Source organism: Osmia lignaria, unplaced genomic scaffold, assembly GCF_051020975.1.
Source record: "Osmia lignaria lignaria isolate PbOS001 unplaced genomic scaffold, iyOsmLign1 scaffold0007, whole genome shotgun sequence".
Taxonomy (NCBI): Eukaryota; Metazoa; Arthropoda; class Insecta; order Hymenoptera; family Megachilidae; genus Osmia; species Osmia lignaria.
The window spans coordinates 1,133,027-1,148,209 of NW_027478164.1; positions in this window are offsets into that span (position 1 = coordinate 1,133,027).

The window sequence follows — 15,183 nt, forward strand, 5'->3', positions numbered from 1 at the left end:
CTTTTTATGTTCGATGATATTTTTTGATCAGATGCGTAGTTCTCGAGATATATCAAGATATTTAAAAGTTCCGAAGCTGCACCAACATAATAGAGGTACAGAAACACCGTGGCCTCTTTCTTTGAGATAACTCTGCACTATTGCGAGCTGCAAATGCCACTTCGAGCTTAGCTGTGCAGAAGAAGAACAACAAGAAGAAGAAATATCTCGAAATATGTCCGTCAGACCCCTTCCCTTGAGATGAATCTGCAAATATCTCGGAAACGAAGCGAACTATGGCAAAATGTTGAGAGACCTTTTTTGTAGAGAATTAAGTTTCCTACTTTTTATGTTCTATGATATTTTTTGATCAGAAGCGTAGTTTTCGAGATATATCGAGATATTTAAAAGTTCCGAAGCCGCACCAACATAATAGAGATACAGAAACACCGTGGCCCCTTTCTTTGAGATAACTCTGCACTAGTGAGAGCCGCAAATGCCACTTCCAGCTTAGCTGTGCAGAAGAAGAACAACAAGAAGAAGAAATATCTCGAAATATGTCCGGCAGGCCCCTTCCCTTGAGATAAATATGCAAATATCTCGGAAACGAAGCGAGCTATGGCAAAATGTTAAGAGACCTTTTTTGTAGAGAATTAAGTTTCCTACTTTTTATGTTCTATGATATTTTTTGATCAGATGCGTAGTTCTCGAGATATATCAAGATATTTAAAAGTTCCGAAGCCGCACCAACATAATAGAGATACAGAAACACCGTGGCCCCTTTCTTTGAGATAACTCTGCACTAGTGCGAGCCGCAAATGCCACTTCCAGCTTAGCTGTGCAGAAGAAGAACAACAAGAAGAAGAAATATCTCGAAATATGTCCGTCAGGCCCCTTCCCTTGAGATAAATCTGCAAATATCTCGGAAACGAAGCGAGCTATGGCAAAATGTTAAGAGACCTTATTTGTAGAGAATTATGTTTCCTACAATTTATGTTCTATGATATTTTTTGATCAGAAGCGTAGTTTTCGAGATATATCGAGATATTTAAAAGTTCCGAAGCCGCACCAACATAATAGAGATACAGAAACACCGTGGCCCCTTTCTTTGAGATAACTGTGCACTAGTGCGAGCCGCAAATGCCACTTCCAGCTTAGCTGTGCAGAAGAAGAACAACAAGAAGAAGAAATATCTCGAAATATGTCCGTCAGACCCCTTCCCTTGAGATAAATCTGCAAATATCTCGGAAACGAAGCGAGCTATGGCAAAATGTTAAGAGACCGTTTTTGTAGAGAATTAAGTTTCCTACTTTTTACGTTCTATGATATTTTTTGATCAGATGCGTAGTTCTCGAGATATATCAAGATATTTAAAAGTTCCGAAGCCGCACCAACATAATAGAGATACAGAAACACCGTGGCCCCCTTCTTTGAGATAACTCTGCACTATTGCGAGCTGCAAATGCCACTTCCAGCTTAGCTGTGCAGAAGAAGAACAACAAGAAGAAGAAATATCTCGAAATATGTCCGTCAGGCCCCTTCCCTTGAGATAGATCTGCAAATATCTCGGAAACGAAGCGAGCTATGGCAAAATGTTCAGAGACCTTTTGTGTAGAGAATTAAGTTTCCTACTTTTTATGTTCTATGATATTTTTTGATCAGATGCGTAGTTCTCGAGATATATCAAGATATTTAAAAGTTCGAAGCCGCACCAACATAATAGAGATACAGAAACACCGTGGCCCCTTTCTTTGAGATAACTCTGCACTATTGCCAGCTGCAAATGCCACTTCCAGGTTAGCTGTGCAGAAGAAGAACAACAAGAAGAAGAAGTATCTCGAAATATGTCCGTCAGGCCCCTTCCCTTGAGATATATCTGCAAATATCTCGGAAACGAAGCGAGCTATGGCAAAATGTTAAGAGAACTTTTTTGTAGAGAATTAAGTTTCCTACTTTTTATGTTCTATGATATTTTTTGATCAGATGCGTAGTTTTCGAGATATATCGAGATATTTAAAAGTTCCGAAGCCGCACCAACATAATAGAGATACAGAAACACTGTGGCCCCTTTCTTTGAGATAACTCTGCACTAGTGCGAGCCGCAAATGCCACTTCCAGCTTAGCGGTGCAGAAGAAGAACAACAAGAAGAAGAAATATCTCGAAATATGTCCGTCAGGCCCCTTGCCTTGAGATAAATCTGCAAATATCTCGGAAACGAAGCGAGCTATGGCAAAATGTTAAGAGACCTTTTTTGTAGAGAATTATGTTTCCTACTTTTTATGTTCTATGATATTTTTTGATCAGACGCGTAGTTCTCGAGATATATCAAGATATTTAAAAGTTCCGAAGCCGCACCAACATAATAGAGATACAGAAACACCGTGGCCCCTTTCTTTGAGATAACTCTGCACTATTGCGAGCTGCAAATGCCACTTCCAGCTTAGCTGTGCAGAAGAAGAACAACAAGAAGAAGAAATATCTCGAAATATGTCCGTCAGGCCCCTTCCCTTGAGATAAATCTGCAAATATCTCGGAAACGAAGAGAGCTATGGCAAAATGTTAAGAGACCTTTTTTGTAGAGAATTAAGTTTCCTACAATTTATGTTCTATGATATTTTTTGATCAGAAGCGTAGTTTTCGAGATATAGCGAGATATTTAAAAGTTCCGAAGCCGCACCAACATAATAGAGATACAGAAACACCGTGGCCCCTTTCTTTGAGATAACTGTGCACTAGTGCGAGCCGCAAATGCCACTTCCAACTTAGCTGTGCAGAAGAAGAACAACAAGAATAAGAAATACCTTGAAATATGTCCGTCAGGCCCCTTCCCTTGAGATAAATCTGCAAATATCTCGGAAACGAAGAGAGCTATGGCAAAATGTTAAGAGACCTTTTTTGTAGAGAATTAAGTTTCCTACTTTTTACGTTCTATGATATTTTTTGATCAGATGCGTAGTTCTCGAGATATATCAAGATATTTAAAAGTTCCGAAGTCGCACCAACATAATAGAGATACAGAAACACCGTGGCCCCCTTCTTTGAGATAACTCTGCACTATTGCGAGCTGCAAATGCCACTTCCAGCTTAGCTGTGCAGAAGAAGAACAACAAGAAGAAGAAATATCTCGAAATATGTCCGTCAGGCCCCTTCCCTTGAGATAGATCTGCAAATATCTCGGAAACGAAGCGAGCTATGGCAAAATGTTAAGAGACCTTTTTTGTAGAGAATTAAGTTTCCTACTTTTTATGTTCTATGATATTTTTTGATCAGATGCGTAGTTCTCGAGATATATCAAGATATTTAAAAGTTCCGAAGCCGCACCAACATAATAGAGATACAGAAACACCGTGGCCCCTTTCTTTGAGATAACTCTGCACTATTGCGAGCTGCAAATGCCACTTCCAGGTTAGCTGTGCAGAAGAAGAACAACAAGAAGAAGAAGTATCTCGAAATATGTCCGTCAGGCCCCTTCCCTTGAGATATATCTGCAAATATCTCGGAAACGAAGCGAGCTATGGCAAAATGTTAAGAGAACTTTTTTGTAGAGAATTAAGTTTCCTACTTTTTATGTTCTATGATATTTTTTGATCAGATGCGTAGTTTTCGAGATATATCGAGATATTTAAAAGTTCCGAAGCCGCACCAACATAATAGAGATACAGAAACACCGTGGCCCCTTTCTTTGAGATAACTGTGCACTAGTGCGAGCCGCAAATGCCACTTCCAGCTTAGCTGTGCAGAAGAAGAACAACAAGAAGAAGAAATATCTCGAAATATGTCCGTCAGGCCCCTTCCTTTGAGATAAATCTGCAAATATCTCGGAAACGAAGCGAGCTATGGCAAAATGTTAACAGACCGTTTTTGTAGAGAATTAAGTTTCCTACTTTTTATGTTCTATGATATTTTTTGATCAGATGCGTAGTTCTCGAGATATATCAAGATATTTAAAAGTTCCGAAGCCGCACCAACATAATAGAGATACAGAAACACCGTGGCCCTTTTCTTTGAGATAACTCTGCACTAGTGCGAGCCGCAAATGCCACTTCCAGCTTAGCTGTGCAGAAGAAGAACAACAAGAAGAAGAAATATCTCGAAATATGTCCGTCATGCCCCTTCCCTTGAGATAAATCTGCAAATATCTCGGAAACGAAGCGAGCTATGGCAAAATGTTAAGAGACCTTTTTTGTAGAGAATTAAGTTTCCTACAATTTATGTTCTATGATATTTTTTGATCAGAAGCGTAGTTTTCGAGATATATCGAGATATTTAAAAGTTCCGAAGCCGCACCAACATAATAGAGATACAGAAACACCGTGGCCCCTTTCTTTGAGATAACTGTGCACTAGTGCGAGCCGCAAATGCCACTTCCAGCTTAGCTGTGCAGAAGAAGAACAACAAGAAGAAGAAGTATCTCGAAATATGTCCGTTAGGCCCCTTCCCTTGAGATAAACCTGCAAATATCTCGGAAACGAAGCGAGCTATGGCAAAATGTTAAGAGACCTTTTTTGTAGAGAATTAAGTTTCCTACTTTTTATGTTCTATGATATTTTTTGATCAGATGCGTAGTTCTCGAGATATATCAAGATATTTAAAAGTTCCGAAGCCGCACCAACATAATAGAGATACAGAAACACCGTGGCCCCTTTCTTTGAGATATCTCTGCACTATTGCGAGCTGCACATGCCACTTCCAGCTTAGCTGTGCAGAAGAAGAACAACAAGAAGAAGAAATATCTCGAAATATGTCCGTCAGGCCCCTTCCCTTGAGATAAATCTGCAAATATCTCGGAAACGAAGCGAGCTATGGCAAAATGTTAAGAGACCTTATTTGTAGAGAATTATGTTTCCTACAATTTATGTTCTATGATATTTTTTGATCAGAAGCGTAGTTTTCGAGATATATCGAGATATTTAAAAGTTCCGAAGCCGCACCAACATAATAGAGATACAGAAACACCGTGGCCCCTTTCTTTGAGATAACTGTGCACTAGTGCGAGTCGCAAATGCCACTTCCAGCTTAGCTGTGCAGAAGAAGAACAACAAGAAGAAGAAATATCTCGAAGTATGTCCGTCAGGCCCCTTCCCTTGAGATAAATCTGCAAATATCTCGGAAACGAAGCGAGCTATGGCAAAATGTTAAGAGACCGTTTTTGTAGAGAATTAAGTTTCCTACTTTTTATGTTCTATGATATTTTTTGATCAGATGCGTAGTTCTCGAGATATATCAAGATATTTAAAAGTTCCGAAGCCGCACCAACATAATAGAGATACAGAAACACCGTGGCCCTTTTCTTTGAGATAACTCTGCACTAGTGCGAGCCGCAAATGCCACTTCCAGCTTAGCTGTGCAGAAGAAGAACAACAAGAAGAAGAAATATCTCGAAATATGTCCGTCATGCCCCTTCCCTTGAGATAAATCTGCAAATATCTCGGAAACGAAGCGAGCTATGGCAAAATGTTAAGAGACCTTTTTTGTAGAGAATTAAGTTTCCTACAATTTATGTTCTATGATATTTTTTGATCAGAAGCGTAGTTTTCGAGATATATCGAGATATGTAAAAGTTCCGAAGCCGCACCAACATAATAGAGATACAGAAACACCGTGGCCCCTTTCGTTGCGATAACTCTGCACTAGTGCGAGCCGCAAATGCCACTTCCAGCTTAGCTGTGCAGAAGAAGAACAACAAGAAGAAGAAATATCTCGAAATATGTCCGTCAGGCCCCTTCCCTTAAGATATATCTGCAAATATCTCGGAAACGAAGCGAGCTATGGCAAAATGTTAAGAGACCTCTTTTGTAGAGAATTAAGCTTCCTACTTTTTATGTTCTATGATATTTTTTGATCAGATGCGTAGTTCTCGAGATATATCAAGATATTTAAAAGTTCCGAAGCCGCACCAACATAATAGAGATACAGAAACACCGTGGCCCCTTTCTTTGAGATAACTCTGCACTATTGCGAGCTGCAAATGCCACTTCCAGCTTTGCTGTGCAGAAGAAGAACAACAAGAAGAAGGAGTATCTCGAAATATGTCCGTCAGGCCCGTTCCTTTGAGCTGAATCTGCAAATATCTCGGAAACGAAGCGAGCTATGGCAAAATGTTAAGAGACGTTTTTTGTAGAGAATTATGTTTCCTACAATTTATGTTCTATGATATTTTTTGATCAGAAGCGTAGTTTTCGAGATATATCGAGATATTTAAAAGTTCCGAAGCAGCACCAACATAATAGAGATACAGAAACACCGTGGCCCCTTTCTTTGAGATAACTCTGCACTAGTGCGAGCCGCAAATGCCACTTCCAGCTTAGCTGTGCAGAAGAAGAACAACAAGAAGAAGAAATATCTCGAAATATGTCCGACAGGCCCCTTCCCTTGAGATAAATCTGCAAATATCTCGGAAACGAAGGGAGCTATGGCGAAATGTTAAGAGACCTTTTTTGTAGAGAATTAAGTTTCCTACTTTTTATCTTCTATGATATTTTTTGATCAGATGCGTAGTTCTCGAGATATATCAAGATATTTAAAAGTTCCGAAGCCGCACCAACATAATAGAGATACAGAAACACCGTGGCCCCTTTCTTTGAGATAACTCTGCACGATTGCGAGCTGGAAATGCCACTTCCAGTTTAGCTGTGCAGAAGAAGAACAACAAGAAGAAGAAATATCTCGAAATATGTCCGTCAGGCCCCTTCCCTTGAGATAAATCTGCAAATATCTCGGAAACGAAGCGAGCTATGGCAAAATGTTAAGAGACCTTTTTTGTAGAGAATTAAGTTTCCTAATTTTTATGTTCTATGATATTTTTTGATCAGATGCGTAGTTCTCGAGATATATCAAGATATTTAAAAGTTCCGAAGCCGCACCAACATAATAGAGATACAGAAACACCGTGGCCCCTTTCTTTGAGATAACTCTGCACTATTGCGAGCTGCAAATGCCACTTCCAGCTTAGCTGTGCAGAGGAAGAACAACAAGAAGAAGAAGTATCTCGAAATATGTCCGTCAGGCCCGTTCCTTTGAGCTGAATCTGCAAATATCTCGGAAACGAAGCGAGCTATGGCAAAATGTTAAGAGACGTTTTTTGTAGAGAATTATGTTTCCTACAATTTATGTTCTATGATATTTTTTGATCAGAAGCGTAGTTTTCGAGATATATCGAGATATTTAAAAGTTCCGAAGCAGCACCAACATAATAGAGATACAGAAACACCGTGGCCCCTTTCTTTGAGATAACTCTGCACTAGTGCGAGCCGCAAATGCCACTTCCAGCTTAGCTGTGCAGAAGAAGAACAACAAGAAGAAGAAATATCTCGAAATATGTCCGTCAGGCCCCTTCCCTTGAGATAAATCTGCAAATATCTCGGAAACGAAGCGAGCTATGGCAAAATGTTAAGAGACCTTATTTGTAGCGAATTAAGTTTCCTACTTTTTATGTTCTATGATATTTTTTGATCAGATGCGTAGTTCTCGAGATATATTAAGATATTTAAAAGTTCCGAAGCCGCACCAACATAATAGAGATACAGAAACACCGTGGCCCCTTTCTTTGAGATAACTCTGCACTATTGCGAGCTGCAAATGCCACTTCCAGCTTAGCTGTGCAGAAGAAGAACAACAAGAAGAAGGAGTATCTCGAAATATGTCCGTCAGGCCCGTTCCTTTGAGCTGAATCTGCAAATATCTCGGAAACGAAGCGAGCTATGGCAAAATGTTAAGAGACGTTTTTTGTAGAGAATTATGTTTCCTACAATTTATGTTCTATGATATTTTTTGATCAGAAGCGTAGTTTTCGAGATATATCGAGATATTTAAAAGTTCCGAAGCAGCACCAACATAATAGAGATACAGAAACACCGTGGCCCCTTTCTTTGAGATAACTCTGCACTAGTGCGAGCCGCAAATGCCACTTCCAGCTTAGCTGTGCAGAAGAAGAACAACAAGAAGAAGAAATATCTCGAAATATGTCCGACAGGCCCCTTCCCTTGAGATAAATCTGCAAATATCTCGGAAACGGAGGGAGCTATGGCGAAATGTTAAGAGACCTTTTTTGTAGAGAATTAAGTTTCCTACTTTTTATCTTGTATGATATTTTTTTATCAGATGCGTAGTTCTCGAGATATATCAAGATATTTAAAAGTTCCGAAGCCGCACCAACATAATAGAGATACAGAAACACCGTGGCCCCTTTCTTTGAGATAACTCTGCACGATTGCGAGCTGGAAATGCCACTTCCAGTTTAGCTGTGCAGAAGAAGAACAACAAGAAGAAGAAATATCTCGAAATATGTCCATCAGGACCCTTCCCTTGAGATAAATCTGCAAATATCTCGGAAACGAAGCGAGCTATGGCAAAATGTTGAGAGACCTTTTTTGTAGAGAATTAAGTTTCCTAATTTTTATGTTCTATGATATTTTTTGATCAGATGCGTAGTTCTCGAGATATATCAAGATATTTAAAAGTTCCGAAGCCGCACCAACATAATAGAGATACAGAAACACCGTGGCCCCTTTCTTTGAGATAACTCTGCACTATTGCGAGCTGCAAATGCCACTTCCAGCTTAGCTGTGCAGAGGAAGAACAACAAGAAGAAGAAGTATCTCGAAATATGTCCGTCAGGCCCGTTCCTTTGAGCTGAATCTGCAAATATCTCGGAAACGAAGCGAGCTATGGCAAAATGTTAAGAGACGTTTTTTGTAGAGAATTATGTTTCCTACAATTTATGTTCTATGATATTTTTTGATCAGAAGCGTAGTTTTCGAGATATATCGAGATATTTAAAAGTTCCGAAGCAGCACCAACATAATAGAGATACAGAAACACCGTGGCCCCTTTCTTTGAGATAACTCTGCACTAGTGCGAGCCGCAAATGCCACTTCCAGCTTAGCTGTGCAGAAGAAGAACAACAAGAAGAAGAAATATCTCGAAATATGTCCGTCAGGCCCCTTCCCTTGAGATAAATCTGCAAATATCTCGGAAACGAAGCGAGCTATGGCAAAATGTTAAGAGACCTTATTTGTAGCGAATTAAGTTTCCTACTTTTTATGTTCTATGATATTTTTTGATCAGATGCGTAGTTCTCGAGATATATTAAGATATTTAAAAGTTCCGAAGCCGCACCAACATAATAGAGATACAGAAACACCGTGGCCCCTTTCTTTGAGATAACTCTGCACTATTGCGAGCTGCAAATGCCACTTCCAGCTTAGCTGTGCAGAAGAAGAACAACAAGAAGAAGGAGTATCTCGAAATATGTCCGTCAGGCCCGTTCCTTTGAGCTGAATCTGCAAATATCTCGGAAACGAAGCGAGCTATGGCAAAATGTTAAGAGACGTTTTTTGTAGAGAATTATGTTTCCTACAATTTATGTTCTATGATATTTTTTGATCAGAAGCGTAGTTTTCGAGATATATCGAGATATTTAAAAGTTCCGAAGCAGCACCAACATAATAGAGATACAGAAACACCGTGGCCCCTTTCTTTGAGATAACTCTGCACTAGTGCGAGCCGCAAATGCCACTTCCAGCTTAGCTGTGCAGAAGAAGAACAACAAGAAGAAGAAATATCTCGAAATATGTCCGACAGGCCCCTTCCCTTGAGATAAATCTGCAAATATCTCGGAAACGGAGGGAGCTATGGCGAAATGTTAAGAGACCTTTTTTGTAGAGAATTAAGTTTCCTACTTTTTATCTTGTATGATATTTTTTGATCAGATGCGTAGTTCTCGAGATATATCAAGATATTTAAAAGTTCCGAAGCCGCACCAACATAATAGAGATACAGAAACACCGTGGCCCCTTTCTTTGAGATAACTCTGCACGATTGCGAGCTGGAAATGCCACTTCCAGTTTAGCTGTGCAGAAGAAGAACAACAAGAAGAAGAAATATCTCGAAATATGTCCATCAGGACCCTTCCCTTGAGATAAATCTGCAAATATCTCGGAAACGAAGCGAGCTATGGCAAAATGTTGAGAGACCTTTTTTGTAGAGAATAATGTTTCCTACAATTTACGTTCTATGATATTTTTTGATCAGAAGCGTAGTTTTCGAGATATATCGAAATATTTAAAAGTTCCGAAGCCGCACCAACATAATAGAGATACAGAAGCACCGTGGCCCCTTTCTTTGAGATAGCTCTGCACTATTGCGAGCTGCAAATGCCACTTCCAGCTTAGCTGTGCAGAAGAAGAACAACAAGAAGAAGAAATATCTCGAAATATGTCCGGCAGGCCCCTTCCCTTGAGATATGTCTGCAAATATCTCGGAAACGAAGCGAGCTATGGCAAAATGTTAAGAGACCTTTTTTGTAGAGAATTAAGTTTCCTACTTTTCATGTTCTATGATATTTTTTGATCAGATGCGTAGTTCTCGAGATATATCAATATATTTAAAAGTTCCGAAGCTGCACCAACATAATAGAGGTACAGAAACACCGTGGCCTCTTTCTTTGAGATAACTCTGCACTATTGCGAGCTGCAAATGCCACTTCCAGCTTAGCTGTGCAGAAGAAGAACAACAAGAAGAAGAAATATCTCGAAATATGTCCGTCAGGCCCCTTCCCTTGAGATATATCTGCAAATATCTCGGAAACGAAGCGAGCTATGGCAAAATGTTAAGAGACCTTTTTTGTAGAGAATTATGTTTCCTACAATTTAGGTTCTATGATATTTTTTGGTCAGAAGCGTAGTTTTCGAGATATATCGAGATATTTAAAAGTTCCGAAGCCGCACCAACATAATAGAGATACAGAAACACCGTGGCCCCTTTCTTTGAGATAACTCTGCACTAGTGCGAGCCGCAAATGCCACTTCCAGCTTAGCTGTGCAGAAGAAGAACAACAAGAAGAAGAAATATCTCGAAATATGTCGGTCAGGCCCCTTCCCTTGAGATAAATCTGCAAATATCTCGGGAACGAAGCGAGCTATGGCAAAATGTTAAGAGACCTTTTTTGTAGAGAATTAAGTTTCCTATTTTTTATGTTCTATGATATTTTTTGATCAGATGCGTAGTTCTCGAGATATATCAAGATATTTAAAAGTTCCGAAGCCGCACCAACATAATAGAGATACAGAAACACCGTGGCCCCTTTCTTTGAGATAACTCTGCACTATTGCGAGCTGCAAATGCCACTTCCAGCTTAGCTGTGCAGAGGAAGAACAACAAGAAGAAGAAGTATCTCGAAATATGTCCGTCAGGCCCGTTCCTTTGAGCTGAATCTGCAAATATCTCGGAAACGAAGCGAGCTATGGCAAAATGTTAAGAGACGTTTTTTGTAGTGAATTATGTTTCCTACAATTTATGTTCTATGATATTTTTTGATCAGAGGCGTAGTTTTCGAGATATATCGAGATATTTAAAAGTTCCGAAGCCGCACCAACATAATAGAGATACAGAAACACCGTGGCTCCTTTCTTTGAGATAACTCTGCACTAGTGCGAGCCGCAAATGCCACTTCCAGCTTAGCTGCGCAGAAGAAGAACAACAAGAAGAAGAAATATCTCGAAATATGTCCGTCAGGCCCCTTCCCTTGAGATAAATCTGCAAATATCTCGGGAACGAAGCGAGCTATGGCAAAATGTTAAGAGACCTTTTTTGTAGAGAATTAAGTTTCCTACTTTTTATGTTCTATGATATTTTTTGATCAGATGCGTAGTTCTCGAGATATATCAAGATATTTAAAAGTTCCGAAGCCGCACCAACATAATAGAGATACAGAAACATCGTGGCCCCTTTCTTTGAGATAACTCTGCACTATTGCGAGCTGCAAATGCCACTTCCAGCTTAGCTGTGCAGAAGAAGAACAACAAGAAGAAGAAATACCTCGAAATATGTCCGTCAGGCCCCTTCCCTTGAGATAAATCTGCAAATATCTCGGAAACGAAGAGAGCTATGGCAAAATGTTAAGAGACCTTTTTTGTAGAGAATTAAGTTTCCTACTTTTTATGATCTATGATATTTTTTGATTAGATGCGTAGTTCTCGAGATATATCAAGATATTTAAAAGTTCCGAAGCCGCACCAACATAATAGAGATACAGAAACACCGTGGCCCCTCTCTTTGAGATAACTCTGCACTATTGCGAGCTGGAAATGCCACTTCCAGCTTAGCTGTGCAGAGGAAGAACAACAAGAAGAAGAAATATCTCGAAATTTGTCCGTCAGGCCAGTTCCTTTGAGCTGAATCTGCAAATATCTCGGAAACGAAGCGAGCTATGGCAAAATGTTAAGAGACGTTTTTTGTAGAGAATTATGTTTCCTACAATTTATGTTCTATGATATTTTTTGATCAGAAGCGTAGTTTTCGAGATATATCGAGATATTTAAAAGTTCCGAAGCCGCACCAACATAATAGAGATACAGAAACACCGTGGCCCCTTTCTTTGAGATAACTCTGCACTAGTGCGAGCCGCAAATGCCACTTCCAGCTTAGCTGTGCAGAAGAAGAACAACAAGAAGAAGAAATATCTCGAAATATGTCCGACAGGCCCCTTCCCTTGAGATAAATCTGCAAATATCTCGGAAACGAAGCGAGCTATGGCGAAATGTTAAGAGACCTTTTCTGTAGAGAATTAAGTTTCCTACTTTTTATCTTCTATGATATTTTTTGATCAGATGCGTAGTTCTCGAGATATATCAAGATATTTAAAAGTTCCGAAGCCGCACCAACATAATAGAGATACAGAAACACCGTGGCCCCTTTCTTTGAGATAACTCTGCACGATTGCGAGCTGGAAATGCCACTTCCAGTTTAGCTGTGCAGAAGAAGAACAACAAAAAGAAGAAATATCTCGAAATATGTCCATCAGGACCCTTCCCTTGAGATAAATCTGCAAATATCTCGGAAACAAAGCGAGCTATGGCAAAATGTTAAGAGACCTTTTTTGTAGAGAATAATGTTTCCTACAATTTACGTTCTATGATATTTTTTGGTCAGAAGCGTAGTTTTCGAGATATATCGACATATTTAAAAGTTCCGAAGCCGCACCAACATAATAGAGATACAGAAACACCGTGGCCCCTTTCTTTGAGATAACTCTGCACTATTGCGACCTGCAAATGCCACTTCCAGCTCAGCTGTGCAGAAGAAGAACAACATAATAGAGATACAGAAACACCGTGGCCCCTTTCTTTGAGATAACTCTGCACTATTGCGAGCTGCAAATGCCACTTCCAGCTTAGCTGTGCAGAGGAAGAACAACAAGAAGAAGAAGTATCTCGAAATATGTCCGTCAGGCCCGTTCCTTTGAGCTGTATCTGCAAATATCTCGGAAACGAAGCGAGCTATGGCAAAATGTTAAGAGACGTTTTTTGTAGAGAATTATGTTTCCTACAATTTATGTTCTATGATATTTTTTGATCAGATGCGTAGTTCTCGAGATATATCAAGATATTTAAAAGTTCCGAAGCCGCACCAACATAATAGAGATACAGAAACACCGTGGCCCCTTTCTTTGAGATAACTCTGCACTATTGCGACCTGCAAATGCCACTTCCAGCTCAGCTGTGCAGAAGAAGAACAACAAGAAGAAGAAATATCTCGAAATATGTCCGTCAGGCCCCTTCCCTTGAGATAAATCTGCAAATATCTCGGAAACGAAGCGAGCTATGGCAAAATGTTGAGAGACCTTTTTTGTAGAGAATAATGTTTCCTACAATTTACGTTCTATGATATTTTTTGATCAGAAGCGTAGTTTTCGAGATATATCGAAATATTTAAAAGTTCCGAAGCCGCACCAACATAATAGAGATACAGAAGCACCGTGGCCCCTTTCTTTGAGATAGCTCTGCACTATTGCGAGCTGCAAATGCCACTTCCAGCTTAGCTGTGCAGAAGAAGAACAACAAGAAGAAGAAATATCTCGAAATATGTCCGGCAGGCCCCTTCCCTTGAGATATATCTGCAAATATCTCGGAAACGAAGCGAGCTATGGCAAAATGTTAAGAGACCTTTTTTGTAGAGAATTAAGTTTCCTACTTTTCATGTTCTATGATATTTTTTGATCAGATGCGTAGTTCTCGAGATATATCAATATATTTAAAAGTTCCGAAGCTGCACCAACATAATAGAGGTACAGAAACACCGTGGCCTCTTTCTTTGAGATAACTCTGCACTATTGCGAGCTGCAAATGCCACTTCCAGCTTAGCTGTGCAGAAGAAGAACAACAAGAAGAAGAAATATCTCGAAATATGTCCGTCAGGCCCCTTCCCTTGAGATATATCTGCAAATATCTCGGAAACGAAGCGAGCTATGGCAAAATGTTAAGAGACCTTTTTTGTAGAGGATTATGTTTCCTACAATTTAGGTTCTATGATATTTTTTGGTCAGAAGCGTAGTTTTCGAGATATATCGAGATATTTAAAAGTTCCGAAGCCGCACCAACATAATAGAGATACAGAAACACCGTGGCCCCTTTCTTTGAGATAACTCTGCACTAGTGCGAGCCGCAAATGCCACTTCCAGCTTAGCTGTGCAGAAGAAGAACAACAAGAAGAAGAAATATCTCGAAATATGTCGGTCAGGCCCCTTCCCTTGAGATAAATCTGCAAATATCTCGGGAACGAAGCGAGCTATGGCAAAATGTTAAGAGACCTTTTTTGTAGAGAATTAAGTTTCCTATTTTTTATGTTCTATGATATTTTTTGATCAGATGCGTAGTTCTCGAGATATATCAAGATATTTAAAAGTTCCGAAGCCGCACCAACATAATAGAGATACAGAAACACCGTGGCCCCTTTCTTTGAGATAACTCTGCACTATTGCGAGCTGCAAATGCCACTTCCAGCTTAGCTGTGCAGAGGAAGAACAACAAGAAGAAGAAGTATCTCGAAATATGTCCGTCAGGCCCGTTCCTTTGAGCTGAATCTGCAAATATCTCGGAAACGAAGCGAGCTATGGCAAAATGTTAAGAGACGTTTTTTGTAGTGAATTATGTTTCCTACAATTTATGTTCTATGATATTTTTTGATCAGAAGCGTAGTTTTCGAGATATATCGAGATATTTAAAAGTTCCGAAGCCGCACCAACATAATAGAGATACAGAAACACCGTGGCTCCTTTCTTTGAGATAACTCTGCACTAGTGCGAGCCGCAAATGCCACTTCCAGCTTAGCTGTGCAGAAGAAGAACAACAAGAAGAAGAAATATCTCGAAATATGTCCGACAGGCCCCTTCCCTTGAGATAAATCTGCAAATATCTCGGAAACGA